This window comes from Alligator sinensis, unplaced genomic scaffold, assembly GCF_000455745.1.
Source record: "Alligator sinensis unplaced genomic scaffold, ASM45574v1 scaffold1032_1, whole genome shotgun sequence".
Taxonomy (NCBI): domain Eukaryota; kingdom Metazoa; phylum Chordata; order Crocodylia; family Alligatoridae; genus Alligator; species Alligator sinensis.
The window spans coordinates 284000-290266 of record NW_005842450.1 but is presented as its reverse complement, the minus strand read 5'-3'; positions in this window follow the sequence as shown (position 1 = coordinate 290266).

Here is a 6267-nt window from a genome sequence, read left to right as displayed (position 1 = left end):
CGGGAGGGTCCACAGGGGAAAGGCCCGGGGAGCGCAGCACGCACGTCAAATCGCACCCAGCGCTGGGCGCGCGCCTGCTCTTTGTTCCTGCCTGCAGGAAGGCGGGGGGTCGCCAGTGTCCAGGCCTCCTTCGTGCATTGGTGACTCGTCTTCCCTTGGAGCTGGGATGCACCGGGACTAGGATCACCTCCCGAGCTGATCTGTGCGAATTGTGCGGTACCGGTTCTGCAGCGTTCGCTGGGAATTTCGGCACCGGGAAGCCGCGCCGTTGCTGTCGAAGGAACGATGTTCCTTCCTGCTCAACGCGCCGTTGCTAGGTCGTGCTGTCGGGCCTCCATAAAACTGCCGGAGGTCAGGGCTTTGCCAAACGGCAGATGAAGAAACGGGTACAAATGGGCTTGGGGTTAACGGCGACAAATTGTTTCAAGGATTTCCTTTCGCTCCCCGCTGCTTTTCCTTTCCTGAAGCGTAACCCGGCAAAACAGAGCTGTTGATTTGACCTGGGAAGTCAGCCTGGGTTTTTTTGTTCATTGAAAAATGTCATCGTGGGAAATCTTCCAGCGCTCTGAGTCGGGGCAGGTCACCCCGCCGTGCAAACAGTGCTGGTTTCCACAAGCTGGCATGTTTTGATGGGAAGACATCTCATCCCCAATCCCCAGCAGGCTCCTGGCACGGTGTTTGGCATCGGCATAGATGCACGGGGCAGGGAAAGCAATATCCTTCTGGCTTTGGACTCCCAGAGCCGCGCACAGCCTTTGACGGGGTGTGCAAACCTCGCTGCAGCGTGCCTGGGGCTCTTTCGTGCAAGGCAGCAGCAAGGGGATACGCAGGCTGATCCGTGTCTTGGGGACCTGATCCTCTGCAGACCGATGTGGTGCTGAGGGTAACCGTTCCCGACCTGCCCACGGTCTCCGTGCAGGGAAACGAAGCTGTGGTGGAGCACGCGTTCAGTTCCCAGGAGATGGGCTCCATCAGCACGCTCCGGGAGAGAAGCCAAGAGTGATGAGAGACGGACGACGCCTGCTTAGCACTCGCCGTGTCTGGGGGAGCCCAGCGCTGACCCCCGTACCTCCTCCTCCGTCTCATTCGCGCCCCAAGCTTCAAGTCAGGCCTGGAAAAGAAGCTGGTGCAGTGAGTTGTTCCCCTCTTTGCAATGCAAGGGGAAGAGCAGGCCCATGTCACGGCCCTTATGAGGCCACAGGAGCAGGGCTAGGCCCCCATAAGATGTGTGGGATGCCTGGAAGTCACCTCGTCCCCATGTGGGCTACGAGGGGATGGGGACCACTGGCTTAGTCGTTCCCTGGACTCGGGAGATACGAGCGCCCGACTGTCTTCCTGCTCGATATCGCGTGCAAGTGAACGGCTGTTGCGAATATTCCCTCTTCCCAGGCTCCGCTCAATAGCTACAACCCGAGCCCTTTCATTTCCTGACAGAGCCGCTTAATAGATATTCCCAGCATAATAATGGCTTCAATTTTTCCCTTTGCAGTGAAGGAAACAGAGGGAACGGATCCGAGCTGTTTTTGACAGGCGGCGCATCGATAAAACAAAGCAGCCCGAGAGCCGTGCTTTATCAGCCAGGATCCGCGCCGGGCTGTCTTGACGGGAGCGCTTAAGCAGACGCGCGGTGGATTTGCTCGCATCGCTTGCAGAGCGGACATCTGTGAATGAACTTTTAGATGTCTCGAACGCGATGCTGCTGCGAAAGGAGAACGGCAAGACCGCGCGGGCGCTGGTGGCGTGTGGCGCACCGTCGCGGGGTGTGCGTTGGCCTGTGCACACCTGTAATGCCGAGCTCTTGGCTGATGGGATGGGTAATTCCCTGCAGTGCCGCCACATAGCGCCTCCCTTGCGTTAAAACACGCGCTCACCGTCGGTGCAAAGAGTCCTGGTGTGCGCTCGTTCTGGCCCCTGAGGCCGATGAAGGGTCCGGCGGTCCTTCCTGCGGGCTCTTGTCCTAGGATTGCTGCCCCCCCATGCACCGGGAAACAGGGTCTGCTCTGCGGGTCCCGGGCCCCGTGCAAGCTTGAAGCGACGCGGTGGGGAAAGGCCCGTCGGGGACACGAAACCGTGGCACCGGCTTTGTGCCCCGGCGCAGGAGCGTGAGCTGCGTCTGTTTGTTGCCGAGCTCCTCATGGCCGGTCGTGAAGGGCATTCGTTTGAGGAAGCCACGATTACGCCTCACCAGGTAATGGTAACGCTGCTCGGCAATGCTGTCGTTTGCCCCTTGTTGGGCGCGTCTACTTTTTTCTTGGTGAAAAATGCACGTGTCTGAATCCCCTCCTTGCAGCACAGGCAAGGTCCAAATGTTTCCAGCGTACAAAACGCCCGGGGTTGCTCGTTGTCTTGCAGAACCGGCTCCTGCTGCCCGTCCCCGAGGTCTGAGCTTTGCGCCGAGGCACGCGGCAAGGCTAACAGGACGGCGAGCTGCTGGACTATGCCCCAACACGGAGTTCATGCTGGTGCTCCTGGGGCTTGGTTAAGACACAGATGATAGGGCTTGAAGACAAAAAAACCCTTCTTTCTCCTTTGAAGCTAACTGTTGCCACAGATGTTACTCTCTTGCATGCTCCTTGGGCTTTTCTAAGTAAAATTCCCTCGTGGCCCTCAACCTTTGCAGTTGCTGTGAAATCGTGATGACAGTACAGCATTTTTCCTTCAATAAACCATCTTTTCTCTCTGCATTGCTCTCCTTATTTTCTTTTCCAAAGCTTCCCAAATTCCAAAAGCACGAGGAGGAGGAGGAGGAGGAGGAGGGTGCTGGGCTCCAAACTCAGGGTCCTAACTCCTCTGAGCTTTGACAAAATTCCACGTCCGGCTTCACACCGACCCTCTGTCCTATTGATGAGCCTAATTTGGGCACCCGTAACGTTCCAGAAGCATTTAGATCCGGGTTTGCATCCGAAGTCTCTTACGACAGGACTGCAACAACGGATCCAGTGGCTGCGATTCTGGGCTTGGTGAGGTCTGTCTGTGCCGCGGTCAGAGCAGTGTCGTATGGAAGTACCCGAGCTAGTTGGAAACTACCTACCCGAGCACGGCTGCTGTTAGTAGTCTAGCTGCGCTACAGGGCTTGGCCCGGGCTAATTTGCTCTGGGGTTAGGTGGGTGGAGGTGAGCTCTGTGCTGCCGTGGCTAGTCTAAAACTGGCTCAGGGATGTCTGTGCTACGTTGCAGATGGACCGGATTCTCCAGGAACCGGTGGGTGCGTCTACATGTGCATTAATGCGCTGTAGTTAATATGCATTAAATCGAGTACCTCCATTGTGAGGTACTAGGAAAATGTGCGTTAGCCTGGCTTAATGCACATTAGCTAAAGAGCACGCTTTTAAAGTGAGGCTTAATGCTAATTAGCCTATTTTAATGAGCATTACGAAGCATGGTTTTTTACATGAGGCTTTAATGCACATTAAAATATGCTAATGCACATTAAAGCGCGCGTGTAGACGCACCCATGTGCAAGGTTCATTAAATGCAAAGGAGGCTTAAAGCTACGCGTAGATTCGCGTAGAGGCAGCAGGCCTGTCAGACTCCAGGTCTTGGTGTGCAGAGCACCGAGCAGGGAGAAAAAAGCACTTGGAGGCTCAGGGGATACGAATAAATCAATCAGAAAACTGGTATGAAATAACACTGCCTCGGGGAGATGGCGTTAGCTATAAATAACACAAAGCACGGGTTAAATCAGAGGCCTCGGAGGACGCCCGAGTACTCCTCCTTCCGAATGCAGCACGTTCAATAGCCTCCTCCAATAAAGCAGATAAATTTCTCACTGGGAAGCTAGAAAGGATGTAAAACTCCCAGTGACTGCCATTTATTACCGCAGCCGAGGGAGCTGCTATCAAAGACAGGCACATGGAATCCATAAGCCTTTCAGATTGTTGCTCCACAGAGCCCGAGAAATACAATGGGCTGCTGAATATCCCCGGCTTCGCAAATGCAATCCAACTCCCAGCCCTGCGAGAGACGCACGGAGAGAACAGACGCTATTAGGAAGAGACAATTTAATGGAAGGAGCATGTAGACAATCAGAAATGTAAACGGCGGGTCTCCTGCCGCAACCGGGCCGCCGGGAAGATATTACAGCATGTTTCCAGGCATCTTTTGTCAATTAGAATATGGAGAAGGGCTCAGGGAGAGGGGGAAGGTGCTTGGAAACTCGGGGATTTGGCCGGATGTGGGGGATAATCCGTTGTAATTGCGGACCAGCAGAATGGGCAGCAGGAGAGGACGTGGGCGACTTGGAGAGAGTCCAGCGGAGGGCAATGGAAACGGTTCGGGGGCCGGAGCACAGGACTTAGGGAGCTGGGCTGACTGAGTCTGCGGAAGAGAAGACCGAGGGGGGGTTGAATAGCAGCCTTCACCTCCCTGCCGGGGGGTTGCCAAGAGGACGGAGCTGGGCTGGTCTCAGTGGGGGCAGATGGCAGAAGGAGCAATGGGCTCAAGTTGCAGCCAGGCAGGTTTAGTTTGAATATTAGGAAAAACTTCCTCATGAGGAGGGAGGTGAAGCGCTGGACCAGGCTCCCCAGAGCGGTGGTGGTGGCGTCTCCATCCTTGGAGGTGTTTAAGACCGGGGTAGACAAAGCCCTGGCTGGGATGATGCAGCAGCACAGTGGGGTCCCTCAATCTGGAGGGGTTGTGCCTGCCAATGGCAAATAGTTTCCGAGCGCGCCTGGCTCTGCACCTTTTGGGAGCCACGTTGATGGGGCAGTTAGCTCTTGCTTCCCATGTCGAGCATCTCCCATGTGAAATCAATGGTGCAGGTGCAAGGCGGGCTCCCGGGCCTGAGAATTGGGTCCTTGCTCAGGTTTTGCTTCTCTTTCTCGGCGTGTGGATGTGCAGCGCTGGAGGGGAGGCCAGAGCAGGGGTGATGGCCAAGGCTGAGGGAGACGAGGATTCGGGAGCCTGGACCTCCGCACTTGGGGCTGTCCACCAGCACAGCAGAAACCCTCGCTGTTGCCCCGGTATGGCAGCGCTGGGCGGACACGGAGCGGAGCAGATCTCCTGAATCCACTTAAAATAGGCCTTGGTGAGCTGCCCCATCTCTGCCAAGCAGCCTGGGATCCTGGCTGGGGGCACCGGGCTGAGGGGGGAGCGCTCCTGGCTTCGGTAGAGACTGAGCGGCGTGGACATGTGCACAGAATAACAACAAGCCTAAAGCCCATTAAAGCTGGATAATGAGGAGCAAACGATCAGTGATCACGGTGGAAAATTACTGTACAATGTTGCGTGTCGGGGCTAATATGGCACCATCAGCTCCTGGCTCTTTATTGCTCTCAGATGCCTGGGGCTGGCCAGCTTCCAGAGGAGCCCGCGAGCCCGCCTGGGGAGGGGGATGCCTTCTCTGCCCTGGGCTTCTTGCAACCCGGCCCGCGTGTACTATGGGGATGGGCACACAGCGTGTACTAATGTCATCCAGGCACGTGACTGCACCAGGAAATTGTGTGCATGTGTGTGTGGGGTGGGGAGGAGGGTGTAATGAGCTAAAAAAGAGATTTGCGAAAAAATTGCTTTATTTGCAAGCTTTTGGACACAGGCACCCTTCATCAGGCATAGGAGATTGCAAAGATTGTAAAATTCTCCTTGCAATCTCCTATGCCCGATGAAGGGTGCCTAAGCCTGAAAGCTTGCAAATGAAGAATTTTTTTTCTGCAAATATCTAGTTGGTTTAATAAAAGATATCACCTCTCCCACCCCAAGGTCAGCTCCCTCCTGGACCCGGGCTCCAGCTGCAAGTCCGGGAGCCCAGCGATGCCTGCGCTGCAGGGAGCCAGGGGCTGCCAGGGCGTCCGGGAGGGAAGCTCTCCCTGCCCCACACCTGAGCAGAGACCATCCGAGCAGAGCAAACCCAGGGCTCCCGTTGCAGCAGGGCCTGCTGTATCTTCAGGGGGCTGGAGGGAGCCGTGCCCAGGCCCAGGGGCTGGCCAGGTCCTGCTGCACGGGGCCCCCCTTGCAAGAGGAGGGGGCAGTGCATGCGCCCAACCCATCCCTGCTGCAGCCAGCATGGAGCTGCCCCAGCCCAGCCCTGCGCCGGGCACGCAGCTCCCCTGCAACCTTGGGCCCTGGCTCTACCGTTCCTTCCTACCCCTTGACTGTCCCGTGCTGTGCTGCATCTACCACCCCGGTGATGCTCCTTTCTTCCCCCCTCCAAGTAAAGCCTCAGCTCCTGGAGGCCCATGATGAAGCGTGAACCTCCGCTGTCCATTTGCAGCACGCATGACTGTGGGGAGAGGCTGGGGGCATGCCAAAGCCGGAAGGCCCAGGGTGCAAA